Genomic DNA, 17,460 nt, shown 5'->3' with positions numbered 1-17,460 from the left:
ACAAAAAAACCCACCACAAAAAAACCCACCACAAAAAAACCCCAACCACCAAACCCCCAAAAACCCCACAGAAAATGGTTTAAAATTCTTTTTCATTCACATTTTTCTTGATTTTGGAACATTCAAAAAATCTTTAAATTAGTGAAAGGCCAAAACATATTTCAGACATCTCTGAGAAGTTCCTGATATTTCTGGTTTTTGGTGATATCCAAAATCCAATCTGAGTTCTTGGTTGTAAGGTCATATGTATAACATAGTTCCTAATGTTAACAGAGAAAGGAAAGCATAACACAGGATATCACAGAATTTCTCATACTTACATTAGGTCAGTGATCACCAGTTCTAGTTAGTTCTTTTTAGCATTAAATCATCTAATACCATATTTTGAAATATATTGTCACATACCTATCATCCAATCTAGTAATATGCATCTAGTAGCTACATACTTATGAGACATTAGAAGCACTAAGTGTAATATTGCAAAGTCAAATCTAACTCTGCAAATCATGCAAATGTTTTTCTAAAGTAATTCTGACTATATTACAATGCTACTCCTTTCTCCTTGTACACTCATTAACTTAATATGATATTTTTAAATTCTGTGTAATGAAAAACATTACATACTTTTTACCCATTTCAACAATAGATGGGCAGTGTTACTTTTGATTTCTCACCTATGCATGCTTTTCCTATGCTGGTTGCATGTTTGCTGTAGCCTTACTCTCCTCAAAACAAGAATATTTACTAAAATTGCTGCTATAACCTAAAGAAGTGCTGCAGCATCTCAGATAAGACGTTCTGAACAAAACTTTGCATGTCCGCGCTCTATTTCAAAAAGTTGCCGCAAGAACAACCAGAAATCTTGATGATGAAACATAATTTTATGGCACCTTTAGCAGAAACTGCATAGCATAAGTATTCCATTAAGGGTACCCTTTTCTAGGAGACCAGCGTGACTGAGGATCCCAAATCCCATTTGTATTTTCCATAGGAAAATCTCCTACTCATCAGCTGAGCTAACTTGAATTAGTTCTGGTCCCAAAAGGACTCGCTGTGCTTCTCATGAGCTAGTGTACCCTGCCAGGATGGACACGCACCTTCCAGTATCCCACCAACCCATTTAGCATTAGCTCAAGTTCCCCTGCAGTATTACTATATACAAAGTTTCAAAAACCCCTCTCTAAAGCCTCAGTAAGGAGCTATATGATTTTTTCATTCAGTTGCATTAACATCAACCTGCAGAATTAAAAAGGGGTTTTGGTGCTCCTTTGTCTACAGCCATTGCACGTGAAGGCAGTGGAAACACTCCGGCTTTTGAGTGATATGGAGAGAAGTTGAGCAGCACCCACCATTCCATAAACACACATTGTGTCTCAAAAAGCAGCAAAGCTGCTGTCCGAACGCCGAGTCCTGCGGCTGAGCCACACACATTGAGGAGATGGTATGGACCCTGGGTTACTCTTCTCCTGAAGGGGTTAATTTCCACCAGCGAAATGGAGATTTGAAACATTTAGCTTCAGGCTTTCCATGTAGCTTTTCACTATTTGAGGAATAATCCAATGCAAAATCCTGAAGATTTTGTTATCTCAGGATATTTGTTCTCATCTATTCCTAACCTTTCTCTTGGCAAACGGAGGAGTAATCTTATGGGATGAAATTCTCTGCTGTTACAGCAAGGGCACTACATCGAAAGGTTGCTAGGGCATCAGCACATGATAATTTGGCCTTTTTGTCATTTCTGCTAAGCTTAATGAAAATGGCAACATTAACCCTGCTTACTTGAGGCATTTAACTTTGTGCCTAAGCTGGGAGCCTGTGTGCTGTGTGGAGCAGGGAGCGAGGGAGGCTCCCAAGGCGGCTGCTCTCAATTGCTCTCTAAAGGCTACCTCTACTACAAAGGGACTCCGGGGTCCCAACACAGGCATGCAAGTCAAAGGTCTAAAATTATCTCCTAGCCCCAGTATATCCAATTTTTTTGCACTTCATAATGCCGGGCTGTATGCGACATTGTGATCAGAGCCACACCACACAAAGGTGCTCAGAGCCGCAGCCATCAGCTGCACGTAGCCTATCGCTCAGGGAAAATTCTGCTGCCTTCGTAAAATATAATGACCTGTAATTGTGTTTCTGGAGGACTGTAATTAGTGATAAACCAAAGCTAGGAAATCGTGTAGGTGAATTACAGTATATAGAATTATAGGGCCTGTTCTTTCTGCCATTTAATTTTGTAGGAACAGAGCCACAAGTAGTTGCAGCTCCACTCCTCACACCCCTCTGAGCGGGGTAGAAATTGAATCTTACACCATCTCCCGTTGGGAATTGTTACTGCTCAGCAAGCACAAAACCTGGAGAGGTGAACGTCATAACCCATGAATAATTTAAAGCTAGGATGTTTCCAGGGACAAAAGAGTCCTGAATGCACTTGTGTACAAGAGGGAATTAAAGGTGAGGATGCCACATTCTGAGCAAGTGCTAAGATATTGCACAGGAGCAGCAGCATAATACTGAAAACTCAATTTTAAAAGTAACTGTTCCTGCTTCTGCTTTAGAAAGAAAGACAAGGTGCCATTCCTGCGGAAGGATTCCGAGGTGAGAGTCTCAAGTGGAGAGAAGCACCGATCTGCCACGCCGCATGAGGCATCTCAGCCCTGGGAAGAAAAGACATTTAATACATACCCTGTTTTCAGCATTTCCCCCCGGCTGACTTTAGTCGGCTTCCCAGTCAGCTCACTGCCTTTTAGCTGCCCTCAGCTTCGGGCACTCTCTGTTTTGGGGCACCGCTTTTCCTTCCCGGGCACTTTATGGGACATTAGGCATGTATGCAGGTATGGGGGATTTCACTACAACAGTGAAGCGCCTGAACATTTGATTGCACCAGCACCAGAAAAAATTAAAAGTCCTACTATTTTCCCATCTCACGAAGGAGAACACCATTGAGAGAGTTGGAGCTGGAGCATTAAACATCGTGAGGTGCTCAGAAATTATAATGACCAGGGGCTGTAGAAGAGCACCAAGGTGTGCTCAGCTGCAACCCATTTGATTTAGAAGCATCTGAACTGGCCTCCGCCTGAAGTTACTGCAGCAGCGGTTTTCTGTGTCAATGCTTACCACCGGAGAATTCAGTTTAAAGTTAAATGAGCAGAGAATACTGTGACAGTTTTCTTTTACTAGATGTTTAATATTTTTTGATTGTGAATGTTAACCAATAACATATTTGATTTTTTTATTCATCAATTGTTTTTCACTAGGTCTTAGTTTCAATTGCAGCCTTCTAAATATGGTTCTATGTCATAGCAGTTTTACAGACTGAAAGCAAAATTGTCCCTGTTTGGGAAAAATTAGTATTGTGTAACTGACAATTACTCCTCAGGCACAGAGACCTATTAACTTTTTCATTGCAGTTAAAGTGGCGGTCATTTCAGTGTATAATTGGAGATATACTGGAGATCTATGGAGAACATGAATTCCTGTGATTGAAACCTTGGCCTTTTTTTCAAGCTGTGAAATGCTTATACGAAGGAACATTATTATTATGAATATATGTGCTTGAATTGTAAGTTCTTGGGGTGTAATCTCAGAGTTTGATATGCACATATGAGATAGTGATACAAGAATACATACGACTTTATTGCTTGAATAAACAGATGATGGAAGTAGTGATTTACTTTTCATGGTATTTTTGTCTCTTAGCAACCTCAATTGTTTTCATCATACTGCTTTTATGTTTGAGTTATGCATCAATTTACAGTACTTGAAAGTGGGTATTACTATAATCTTTCAGGTTATAAACTGTTCTTTTGGGCTACAAGTTAATTACAAGAGAGGCTGCCACTTTCTGTATCTTTGAAATGTTAGATCTGATATAAATGTTTTTAAATGTTATCAGATTAAACAATTCTCTTATTGGAGTATTAATGGGGTTGGATAACCTGAGAGACATCTTTCCTGGAGAATTTAGTCTCGGACCTTGAGCCTGCATAAATGGAAACACATTCTTAACTTTCACATATTGTTTGTGCATCATCTTTGGATGTGAATTACATCTTTTGAGCAAATATATGTTTCATGGTTCTATTTACTGGACGCAGACACTGACTACTTTTGTGCTTTGGCTTTCTATACAAGCTATTTTCTCTGGAGATTTTTTAATCATTTAGTTTAGGAAGATTAACCTGACATAGCCTAAAAGTTGTACCAGTCATATAGGAAGCTCAGTCATTAATTTTCTTATGGGATGTTATAGTAATCAGCTCCATCATAAAAATTGCAAGAGAAGGAAAAAGAAAAGCCAGTGCTGGCAAAGATTCAGGTTTACATTGGTGTCCTCTTCAAAGGACATATGTTCAGACGACATCCATGAAAGTATACCAGCAATATGAGAACTCTTAGATACATTTCTTAATATTTCTTCTTTCCTCATTTTAAAATCATGTATTACTTTTGAAGTGTGTTATTAAAATCATACAGTGTATTATTAAAATCATACAGAAATAATATTTCTACTTATGGAAATGGTATGGTCTTGCTAAACTGGGAACCAGAAAAGATTGTAATACAAACAATTTGAGTAATCTAAAATGGAACATTTCTGACTTCAGTAATTAGGTCCAGATCACTGAGAAAATATTCTTTCATTTTCTTCTACATCTATAATTACACTTCTTCACATGTTTCAGTAACAAAGGCTTATGAAAGAATAAATAAGGACACTATTCTTAAAGTAAGTGCTTTGGTATCTAAACTAGACATTCCACCTTTAACAATACAAGTGGACAACAAGAGATTAAAAAAAGAATAATGAACATTTGGGTATATAAGAAACACAGACACATTCAAATATAAAAGTCCATGCATTTATCACATGTGAAGAAAATAAAGCCCCCCTTTTTTTTCTTTTCTAATTTTACATCTATTCCTTGATGATACAACGTACAGACTGCTTTCAGTATATCACGCATTAAAACACGCAATATATTGCACTGCTTTGGACTGCTTTCTCTTGGGCTGGAAAATGTAATAGAATTACAGAACCACACAATCACAGACTGGCTGAGGTGGGAAGACATCTCTGGAGATAATATCATCCAACACCCTGCTCAGAGCAGGGTCAGCTACAGCAGGCTGCCCAGGGCTGTGTCCAGTTGAATTTTTAATATCTCCAAGGATGGAGACTCCACAGCCTCTCTGGGAAACCTGTTTCCTTTTTTGACCACCTCAAGCATAAATATTTTTTTTCCTATGTTTAAATAGGATTTCTTGTATAACAATTTGTGCCCCTTACCTCTTGTCCTCTCCCTGGACACCACCGAGGAGGGTCTGGTTCTGTCTTCTTTACTAACTCCCAGCAGATATTTATACACACTGATAGAAGTCCCCTGAACCTTCTCTTCTCCAGGCTGAACAGTCTGAGATCTCTCAGGCTCTCCTTGTATGTGCTCTCTGGACTTGCTCCAGTATGTCCACGTCTCTTGTACTGGGGAGCTCAGCACTGGACCCAGCACGCCAGATGTGTCCCACCAGTGCTGAGCAGAGGGGAAGGATCACCTCCGTTGACCTGCTGGCAACACTCTGCCTGATGCAGCCCAGGAGGCTGGTGGCCTTCTTTGCCTCAAGGGCACATTGCTGGCTCACGGTCAACTTGGTGTTGACCAAGACCTACAGGTCCTTTCCTACAAAGTTGCTTTACAGCCAGTTGGCCCCTGGCTGTCCTGGTGCCCAGGGTTATTCTTCCCTAGGAGCAGGACTTGGCCTATCCCTTTGTTAAACTTCATGAGATTCCTGTTGGTCCATTTCTCCGGCCTGTTGAGGTCTGAATGGCAGCACACCCATCTGGTTTATCAGTCACTCCTTCCAATTTTATATCATCTGTAAATATGCTGAGTCCATTCCCCTCATAGTCAGCCATTTCATCATAGAAGGCTGTCAGGTTGAACAGTCATGATTTCCCCTTTATAAATCCATGCTGACTACTCCCAATCACCTTCTTGTCCTTAATATGTTTGGAAATGGTTTCTGATACGATGTCTCAGCAGTGGAACATTTTGTGAAAGGAAACTGCAGACTTGCCACCCCTGGATATGGTTGAATGTAGTTCTGAATCATAGTACTAAAATAATAATGAAACTGAAGACTGAAACACATCATGACACGGGTCAGACTGATGGCCTGTCACAGATGTCCTTGCACCTCAGGTGGGAGATACTTAAGCAGTTCTCCTGGTGCGTGGACTTTACTAGTGCACTTCATCACTAGTGGACAATACTTGATTCAAAAAACCTAGCTGTGAATATGAAAACAAGTAAGCCATTTATTCGTGTAAATGCATACAAGTCATCATCTCATCATGGGACATCAGTTGCTTTGCAAACTGAGAATACAGTTAGAATTTATTATCTAAACTCTTTCAGTCAGCTACTGTGTTTTCTTGTTTATCTTAATACACGCTTTTTCAAAAGGCCTCAAGAGTTGTTGCTGGCTAAAATAATTTATTTAGGCAGTAATGTGGAAAGTGGAATCTTTTTTTTCATAGAAGGGACTTCAGGTTACATTAATGAACAGAATTTTTATTAAGATTTATAAAAGACTGTTTTGGATTGTTTAGAAGCTGCTGTTCAAGGAAAGTATTGACAAATCATAACACATAGCATGAAAAGTGTCAACTGCCTGTAAAAAGATTACAGATTATAGAAGAGGGACTGGAGTTTAAAAAAAAAAATAAAAAACCCAAACAAGCAAACAAACAACTGCAATTCTAAAGTTAGACAGGCCTGTAGGAAAGAAAATAGAATTTAGTTTTCAGCAACTACTTTCACGTAGGAACAGCAAAGCTTGGACTACTGATGAGGCATGGCTATCAAGTGATTAGGCTTAGAAATGTTGCGGTAGTTTTCTCTAGTCAATAGAATCAGTACAAAGATAAGAATAGCATGTAATCAAATAAAGAAACCTGTTAAAATAGCCTAAGCAGCTTGTTTATTTAGTTGGAAACAAAACCGGCAAAGAGCAAAAGAAAACCAAGATAGGTAGAAACAGAGTGAACTGTCCTGGATAGAAAGAAGACAAGTCTAAGCAGAAAGAATAGATGTCAAAAGATAACATACTGATTTTCCCTCATCTGGACACAAATTTAATTTTTTGAAAGATGTCTTCTTGCTTTTAACAATAACTTTCATCTTAAAGTTTAGCCATATGAAAAAAATCTTCATAATTTCAGGACCACCTTCAGTTATACATCATTGAATTTTTATATTCTGTATTATGCATCTGGCAGCACGTTTTCTATTAATTTTAATACAAAATTAGTTTGTCAGCTCATCCCTCAACTCAACTAGTGTCTTAAGCCAGAGCTATATAGCGCCTCTTCACAAATTTGATTAAAAGATAATTGCTTAGTCAGCTGATCTACAAACACATATTTTGACCCATTAATGAGCCAACATGAAGGCATGAGCTCTTATACTGTCCATTTAGACATGGAGAAAGTACAGACAATCCTCAGCTTTTCAGCTGGCCAAAGAAATGATTTCAAGAGCTATGTGACTAACCTGTAACAGGAGATGTAAGACTGCTACAGAGGTAAAGTAGTTCTGTGATGTCATAGTGATCAGGAAGTTTGTACCAAAATGAATCAAGCTATCTGAGCAAGGTCATATGTTGAAATCACAGGTTTGTTTAAAATCCATCTAAGGTCTGGACTAGTAGTAAAATAAGAGGGAGTAGCAACTGTAGTACATATATGTAAGAAAAATGGGGGAGGGAAGTGCTGGAAAAAGACCTATTACTGTAACATGGTTATATGCAAATACTTGTGGGGAGGGGAGGGAAAGATTGTTAAGAAGAATGTACTAGCAAATGGAAAAATTTAGAACATGGCATAATTTACTATATAATATTACTAGAAGCATACAGCCAGACTAATCTGACATTTTTTGCTTAAATAAAGTATTTTTTAGACAAAAGAAACATTGTAGTTTTGACTTATCCAGAACTTCAAATAAGAATTTGATAGATGATAAATGGGGAAAAAATATTTAAGATTGAAAAAATGAGGTTTGCTGTAAGAACTGAAGAACTGAAGAAGAGATAAAAGACAGAGACAGCAATTGGAGTTGTTACTGATTAAGTCACCTTAGGAATGGTTTTGGGAATAATTTTCAATATTTTCACTTTGGCTTAAAAGTTGTGCCCTTGAAATTTCCTGATGAGAAAGTTACATGACATTGTCAATCAGAAAAAGGCCTGATATAATAAACCCAAATGCTTTGAAGATGAGGGTATTAGGAATGGTATGCAATGTTGCTCTAGAACATCCAAATCATGAATAGAAGGATTAATAAATGTGATTTTTACTGCAGCAGGGAACTCAGATGGAATTTGTCAAGTAGGAGAGATCTAAAAATCTAAATCAAATCTTGGCATGAAGGTGAGTCACCAGTCTTTATAACCACGACAGAAGAAATGCAATTCTAGACTATAGCTGTCAAAGTGTTTCCTGTAGAGAAACAGAAGTACTGATGACTGAGTCATCGCGGGCTCACCTCAGTTGCTTAAACTCAAGCGGTCATTTGCAATACACTGACATATCCGAGACATCTTCACGAGGATGACATTATTCAGTACTAGACCATGCCTGACCTATGAACGGCAATGGGAAGCTAAATAAGACATCTCATATTGCACTTGTTACAGATGTTTAGGCAACTGAAATATAACCTGGGATTTGTATCTGTTTAAGGTTCATTGACTATAGTAGCGAAAAGACAATGGAGTCCAACAGAATAACGTGTGTCTTCAGCTTGATCTTCCAGAATAATCAGTTTCTTTAGGCCTACAACTTTTCAAGCAGTTCATTTTATTCCCATGCCATAAGCAAGCAAATCTTTCTTCTAAAAGCAAAGAAACAAAGTTTAATGTGTCTCATCAAAATATTTTTGGCTGTACTTAAATGAAACTACATCTTTTCAGGGACACTCTCCATCCCATTAGGAACTGAAAGCATTTAAAGATCATGAATGCTGCTTTGAAGTTTCTTTTAATAAATGGAGATATGCCAAGATGAACTGAAATATAGTTTATATTGTGCTTCATGAGCTGGTTACAGCTACACTGAAAGCTTCACCCAGACTTTTGCAAGAGCATGGGAAAGAAAATACAAATCTCCTCAGCTTTTCCAAGACTTAACTTTCCAAATGCCAGTAGCATCCACCATACACGCTCATACTCAACCACAACAGACATAGGCCGTTTATTTGCACACCTAAATGAAGACTGGTCTCACCAGGATAACTGTGTTTCCCTTTGTCAAGTCTTCTCACACCCAAAGTATGACACTCAGTGAATTTATATTGTTGTGTTTCTAATATTATTTGTTGGAAGGAGATGACAAAAAGAACACCCACAGGACAGCCAGCTTTTCACTTAGATACATGCTGGTGTTTGGCACTCCAAGTCAGCCTTATTTAAACGTGTTCAGACGAAGGGCAGCCTGTATTGGCTATTCTAGGCCTTTCATGACACCTCTGCTACGGTCAGAAATATTTTTCATTGCCTGAGAATCTCATGCTTGCTATACATAAGGCCAGTGAGGTGGAAAGAAAAGACAGACTGTGCCCACATTTGCTGAACATATTGTTTCATACATTTGAGCGTTTCCTTTGGAGCAGCTGCTCTACTTCCTCCTGTTTTCAAACCTAGTAGAGTATCATCCTGCTAAAGGGCAACTGACTGCAGCTGGCCTGTGAAAATGCCACTCCTTGTTCCAATATATAAGCAATTTCTCCCCAGCTTGTCTCTCACCTTTGCCAGAGCTAGCCCAAATTTGCATATGAGAATGCTGAAAATGGAAAATATGGAAGACAAGAAAAAGGTTGTAAAAGTATTATTTGCAATATGAACCTAATGCCCCAAATTAACAATGAAATCTGGTCACCACAGATTTTACAGAGCCACCACAAACTTCTAGTGTTTTAATAGAAGGACTTCCAAAGAAGGACATGCACAAGCTGGTGAAAGAAAGAGCACTACCATTCTTTCCATGAAGTTCACAGATCTTTATAGCCCAGCTCTCGGCTTTGACTGATTCAATTTGAATTGCCATAGTTTTTCCACTTATTAATTATCTTGTTTTGTGGTCATGCCTCAAAGCAACCAAAACAAAAGCTTACTGTGCTGGAGACTATATAAAAAGAAAGCCCAGAAGGCTATGGAAGGATACTGATAACAAGGTGAACAGAAGGGAGGCTGAAGACAGAGATGCCAAGAGGGAAGAGAAAGTCTAGCTATTACTGCAGAAAATCCTCTAAATGCTCAAAGACCCTTTTGATGACTACCACATCTGCTTCCACCAGCTGATGTTACTCACTGATTTATCTTCATGACAAAACCCCAACTAAACAAAACCGAAAAACTCCACCACACTCGGATAGGCAAGGGTGAACGGGCACAAGAAAGGGTTTCCCCAAGCACAAAAAGGGCTTCCTTGTGCAGTCATTTGTCTGAGAAAGTCTACAAGTAATTGCATTTTAATTGGACATAATCTTATTGGAACAGGGAATAGCAAATGTAGCAAATTAAATAAATAAAATCAAACTACTTTCTAATTACCTTCTTGCAATCTCAATAAGGAGTTCACAGTTAGATTAGGTTGTTTCAGGCAATTACATTAAAGACTTCCCAATTCAGAAGAGAATCCAGCTGGCACTTGAAAAGCAATATTGTCTTTGCAGTGCAAAATGTAACATGCTCCTGGTTTTGTTTTGCCCTTTTTATTTTTTTAAGAGGAAGGAAGCATGGAAGGAAGTGTTAGATCCTACATCAGTACCTGCTAGTGCAGGTTTCAACCCACGCCACGTGGCAAAGAAGTCATAACATCATAATAAACCTTTTAGTTTATCAGAGCTTTTTCTAGGCTTCTAAATATTTTGATATCTGTATTTCATATCTATGTAAGTTTGCTAAAACTGACAAATCCAGTTCATTCCCATCTTGGTCATTATTTGCAGCAAATTGTAACTAAGACTAGTCTACAGACTCAATTACCAGAATTAGCTGAGCTGTTCATTTCAGCTGTCTGAACAGAAAAGCATTGAAAATACCCAGATTTTCTCTCTAGAAACTCAGTGAGTGAAGTGACATGACAGATTCATGTGCTACTCCAGTAAGGGCAAAAACATGCTATGGTATAGGAAAGGTGCTTTAATGGAAAGAATAGCAATAGTGAAGCTTATACAAAATTAAGAAGCACCAAAGAGCAAGATACAGATTTTACAAAAGGAAATTACTGCTCACCCTCTTACAGCTGGAGGAGAGCGAACAGGGCTACAAGATCCTTCTAACACCTCTTTGGTCTTAGAAGGTATAAAAAGTCTTAAATCAGGAGAAATATAAAATCATTTAAGGGAATAATGTGAAGTGTTTTAAAACTCTGACCACAATTTTAAACCAGAATTACTTTTGAGTGACCATTTTTCTGTGATTTATTGCACCTTGAGAACAAGAGGGAAGAAGTAATGCTTGTGGCATTAAGTAGAGACAAGCAAGACCTCATTTTCATCGCTGCTTATGCCAGCATCTTCTTATATCAATACCAGCAAATTTTAATCTCTCGGAGCTTTTGCTCACCAAATCTCTTACTGGGAATATGAACTCTTCCCATTCCAAAAGTGGATATGAGAATAACTTGATAGCACAGCGATAGCTAAATAAAAAAAATTCAGAAGAAAAAGCATGTTCTAAAAATCACTGAAGTACATAGAATTTTGTTCTCAGACTGAAATTCACCCAGGACCCTTCATCACTACCTGCATAAAATAAAAAGTTATCTCAGTATTGGGCCCAAGAAGAGACTAGGTGTGTCACATACTACTTGTCTTATAATCAGTTATCATAGGTAGAGGTGAACTAAATGGAATAATTGCACAGTGGGCAATTATTCATGTCAATTCACCCTTTGCAAAATGCTAGAATTTTCTACTGCCATAGCATAAGGCTGCAGCGTTCTTGGGACAAGACTAACCAGAGTGAAAAAACAGGCAGGTTACTTCTGCTAACAAATAATCATAGACTCAGAACAGCCGGAGTTGGAATGGACCTTCAAGATCATCCAGTTCCAACCCCCCTGCCATGGACAGGGACACCCTCCACTAGACCACGTTGCCCAAAGCCCCATCCAACCTGGCCTTGAACACTTCCAGGGATGGGGCATCCACAGCTTCTCTGGGCAACCTGTTCCAGTGCCTCACCAGCTTCTCAGTGAAGAATTTCTTCCTAACATCTAATCTAAATCGACCCTCCTTCAGATTAAGGCCACCTTTGAATTGCCAGACCAAGAAAATAAAGTTATTCTCATAAATCATGTTGAGTCTATGTCAGAAGAGAAATTAAAAATCTTTAGTAGCATTTACAATTGTCTGCATCCATTTTGCTCTTCTCTGCAGAAGTTAAATGGAAAGGTGGGCTCCAGCAGTACTGCCAGAGCACACCGGCTATTACTCACACAAGACAGATGGCAGATAGCACCTTAAAAAACCCCAGAAAATCAGTAGAAAATACATAAAAGGTAAAAACATCTCCCTTATGGCCTAAGAAATCAAAAGTATAATGGACTAGAAAGGCCAGGTGTACAGCTGGGCTCGCTCACTATGCCAGTTTCTGTTGGCAAAGGTCTGACTGGCATTTTGAGAGCAGAAAAAGATAAACATTTTAGATCTGAACTGCAGTTGTCTTACAGAGATGAAAACGTTAAAAAAACCTATTGTAAAAGTCATTCTCCGTCCATTAAACCACTTGAATTAAATTTGTCCACAAGTTCAGTTCCTGTAACACAAAAGTCTGGGTAACGTTCATCTCTGGGAATGAAATCACAGATGATTTGTTCAGTCATGAACTCACATCACTGGACCTGACTTTGAGATGTAAAGGATCTTTTTCAAACCGACACAAGCAAGAACAAGAAGAGGCCCAGGTAGCTCAGCTGAAACTGAAGCCTCCTGAATTGGAAATATTTATAATATTTTATACTGTGGAATTAAGAACCACAAGATTCTCGTTACCTTGCCTACTGTGTAGTAACCTGCACCAGTGAGGTTTATGTCTATGTGCAAGCATTTTTTCGGGATCAAGACAGTAAATTCTTTTTTTTTTTTCAGACTGCCTCTTTTATGGTATGTATTGATATTGTTTCATAGTTGTTACATTAAAACAGAATGGCTAGCATTTTATAAGTTATAATTAAAGTTGTATCTGTAGCCTGCCAAGCCAATATCTGCTCTTTGTTAGTTTAATTAAGAATTAATGTCATTCCTTCACTGTGCAAAATTCTCTAAGCTGATAATTTGTAACACCTGGATTCTTCATTGAAATAAACTGCAGGTATGCTATATAAGCAGTGCAAATCAATTTTACCATACATGAAAAGATTTATTTTTTTTAATAAATTAAGCTTCTCTTGCCTCATTACTTAATTATCCCGAGGAACTGCCTTCACCAGGAGAGTAACATTGAAGGTACTCCTGTGACTCCGGCCAGAGCACATCCATGGTGCAGAAGAAATCCTCCCATTGGCATTAACAGGATTTTGTATGATGCGCACCAGCGTCAGCCCGTTCCCTTTGCTGCGGGGGACAGAGCCGTGCCGTAGGCAAGAGACACAGCCATACCCTCCCTGGCACCCCACATACCCGCTGTGCTGGGCTGCCGGAAGGGGCAATCCCCGCCCTGGGGGCACTTTCCTCTGCACCCACTCCCTCCTGCCCCGCTCCGACCGACACCGCGTGCATATTTGGGGACTGGGGCAAAGGGAAACACAGAGACAACGTGAGTGGGGAGAGATGAGTGGCATGTCTAGCAGGTTCCTTTACAGACAGGGCTCTGTCTGGCTCATGTGTTTTCCGGTAAGGCTACACCTGGAAGGGTGAACAGCCATCTAGATCCTGGTTTTAAAATTTTTATTTTTTTTTTGAGTGGGGTGTCATTCCTTTAGACTTTCTCTCCAGCCCATTTTGCTCCAGCCATCCAACTACTGAAATATTAAACGTACTTGACCACTTCTTTAATATGGTTGTTTATCTGAAGCAAGACTAAACCACAGATTTTCCTCCCAGAGTTTTTACAATCTGCACATGACATTTACATATTCTTTTTAAGAAATTAGAGAAAAGTATTAAAAGTCTCTGCCCTGTAACTTTTAAACAGAATACCAGTATTGGCTGACACACAGAGATAAAATATTTTATTATGTTGTGCTAAGTGCCTGAACTTTTTCTATGAGGTAGCTGAGGAAATCAGAACCCACATTTTGTCCAAAGGTTTTTCCACAATACCATGACCAGATGCTAGTGGCAGGATCCATTTTCCCAACCATGGGTACCTAGCGCCATTTGAGGTGCTCTAGCAACATCAAAAAACCTCCACAAAGGACTGGCAAATTGAAGCAGGGCCCACTAGAAATCCGTACCTCGCTGGAGGCCAGGCAAAATAAGCCATTGAGCCTACAATGGAATTAAACATTTATGATTAGGCAAACATATCCTGCCCAATGTATATGTCCTTTGGGTATCAGAGACATTCATATGGGGTTGCAGCTATGAACCATGACCTGTAAGTAACCCATGTCTCACTGGAGAGGTCTAGATGCTTATATATGAGTAACCAACTTAAACACCAAATCTCTGTTGACTCTAAGAGGAGCTTAGACAACATCTGTGTAAGCAAACACTTACAGACTTCTTAAATGAGGTATTTTAATTGCAGTCTGAATCCCATCCTCAATGGCTTGTCTTGTATTGTATTGTAGGGCAATGGCAGCACTCCTAGAGGTCTCACCTTGGGTTACTGAGCTTTTCAGCTTTAGCCTGTACAGGTTTGTGTCCTGTCTACTGGACTGTCCTCAGTATCTTCCCCAGTCACTTCAATGCCCTGCCAGTGGCTGCACATTAGGGGAAACTAAGAACTTCACCTTTATCTAACCTACCTTTTTTCCCCAGCATTGCTAGAGAATAGATACTTTCCCAGCTGGTATTTATCTGTATAATCACATCCTCCATTTTAAGATCAATGCTATGCAGCCCAGCTTTTAGCTGTTTATCTTCTTTGTAGTGCTAATATCACTGTTTCTGGCACAACTTTTGCCTGTTCGCCTTTCTTTATTCAACTCAAAGTTCGCAAATGCTGTGTGTGCTTTCAGGCTGCTAGTTTGTCTTTTGCCGCAGCATAACCTTTTGCCTCTAGGCTTAATTCTTTTGAATTAAGGGCACTGCTTCAATCCCCCAGTCCATGCTGTGCACACTGCTGTCATTTGCAAAGCCCAGCCAAATAATAAGATCCATTGCTCATATTACCTTCTCTTCTTTCCAGTCTCACCTCCTTACCCAAAAAATGCTCAACCAGTCCTGGAGCTACACATGGCAAATACATGCTGGCTGTGAGCTTTTACCTTGGGTCATTTTTCTTCTATTTCATGTTGCCTGTCATACCTACAATGTCAGAGCCCTCTCCATACCTCATCAGCTTCAGCCTGAAGGGAGGAGTGGCGTGTCTTAATTTTCCTGGCAAATTCTAATTAATCTGAAGGGTTAATTCTATTTCCTAGCATGAGTCTGCACATCTGCCTCTCCTGTTGGCATCCAAAACAAATCTAATTATTTAACTACAACATTGTCCTAATGACTGAGAGCTGTTAAAAATAATTGTTAAAAAATCCACCACTGGAAGCATAGCTACCCTCAGACTTCTTGCTTTCATGCTGCAACCCACTGGTGGCAGAGTAACGCGTGAGTAAATCTTCTCCACGCTTCACAAATGTCAAAGCTAGCAGAGCTTTTACCCTCACCAGTCTTTCTCTCAGGGTGTTGTTTTCATCACCATAAAACTGACTCGCTATTATTTCTTATTGAGCAATTTTAGAAAGGCATTTCACTGCAGGAACATGACTCATTTCCATCTAAAATAATTTATCCTGAACATATCTCAAGGTATTATGTTGCAAAAAATTTCCAGGCTGTTGATTCCACAAAGTACAGACAGAAATGCTTAAAAGTTTTACTGCATCAGGGTCGCACACCCTGTGAAATAAAGCACTGGTATCATCCTGTTTACATTTCTTTAGATCTGGTACAGTTATAAGAGTTTAACTTCATCTACCAGTGATTATGTCTCAGTTAATAGCAGAGTTAAATTATCTAATCATTTAACAAAGGTGTGATGATTAGCCTCCACAAAGGTGCTTACCACTCTCCCACAACTATACATCAAACTCCTAACTTTGATCCTCTGACAAGGACGTAGTAGAAGATGTGTCATTCCCTTGCATCCCCCATTTAGTATGCAAGTCCTAGTCCCCACCTGTTTGCAAAAACCATCTCTATGTTGAGGCATCATGTTGCCAGTTTGTGCAGTGAGTACAGGAGGCAATAATTTGCCGCAAGACGATCCACAGTGAAGTCTCATTAAAATATGTATCTCATTTATTACACAATAAAGTGACAGAGATTAAAAATCCCATTTTAAACCTCTTTGGATAGAGAAGAAAACACATCCTTTGGACAGAGGTAAGGAAACACCTCCTTAGTGCTTAGTTCAGCTTAGCAGACTTTTAGCCCCACTATAACAAGTTATACCACGAGTAAAATCAAAATACAAACACTTAGAGAAACAATACCATATTTTTCTCTGACTGAAATTAAGAATTTGTATTTACTTTACTTTGACTATAGCTCTTCCTTTTGGGTTTTTTGTTTGTTGGTTGGGGTTTTTTCCTGTGAGTAAGGCTTATGCACTAACAAGATTTGTTTGGTTTTTTACTAATTTTTTTGGTCTGTTTTTTCACTGTCATGAGAATCATCTTAGGTTAGCAGTTTGCGCAGTATTAACAGTTTTACTAGTGTACAAAGTATCAGCCATAGTGCCTTTATGAAGCAACCCAAACATTTTCTCGATATGGCATAAAATCACTATCCTTTATCATAGCATAAATATTTCAGCAGCCAGCATAGAAATGAGGACACCCCAGTGCTATAAGAACCATACATGCATTTAAATAGTTTAGTATCACCTACACAGAATTTAAAAAAAAAAATTACAAAAAATAATTTATAAAAGCCTTCTGTTGAAAACATAATCATAGAATCATAGAATCTTAAGGTTGGAAAAGACCTCTAAGATCACCAAGTCCAACCATCGACCCAACACCACCATGTCTACTAAACCATGTCCCAAAGTGCCACGTCCACACGTCTTTTGAACACCTCCAGGGATGGTGACTCCACCATGATGGTACAACCATCACTGGCTCCTCTTGGAAAGATGATGGCTGTCGAGGCTTTCAGATAGGTCCAAGGTATCTGTATCCTTTAACTCTCAGCTTCAGAAAGTGCAGCTATTCCTTTATAACCTCCCCATAAGACAGCTCCCATTACTTTCTAACAGTATATACATTTCCTGTTTGCTTCTGAGGGCAAACTGCGT

Source organism: Grus americana, chromosome 1, assembly GCF_028858705.1.
Source record: "Grus americana isolate bGruAme1 chromosome 1, bGruAme1.mat, whole genome shotgun sequence".
Lineage (NCBI taxonomy): Eukaryota > Metazoa > Chordata > Aves > Gruiformes > Gruidae > Grus > Grus americana.
Note: the sequence above shows the minus strand (reverse complement) of the source record.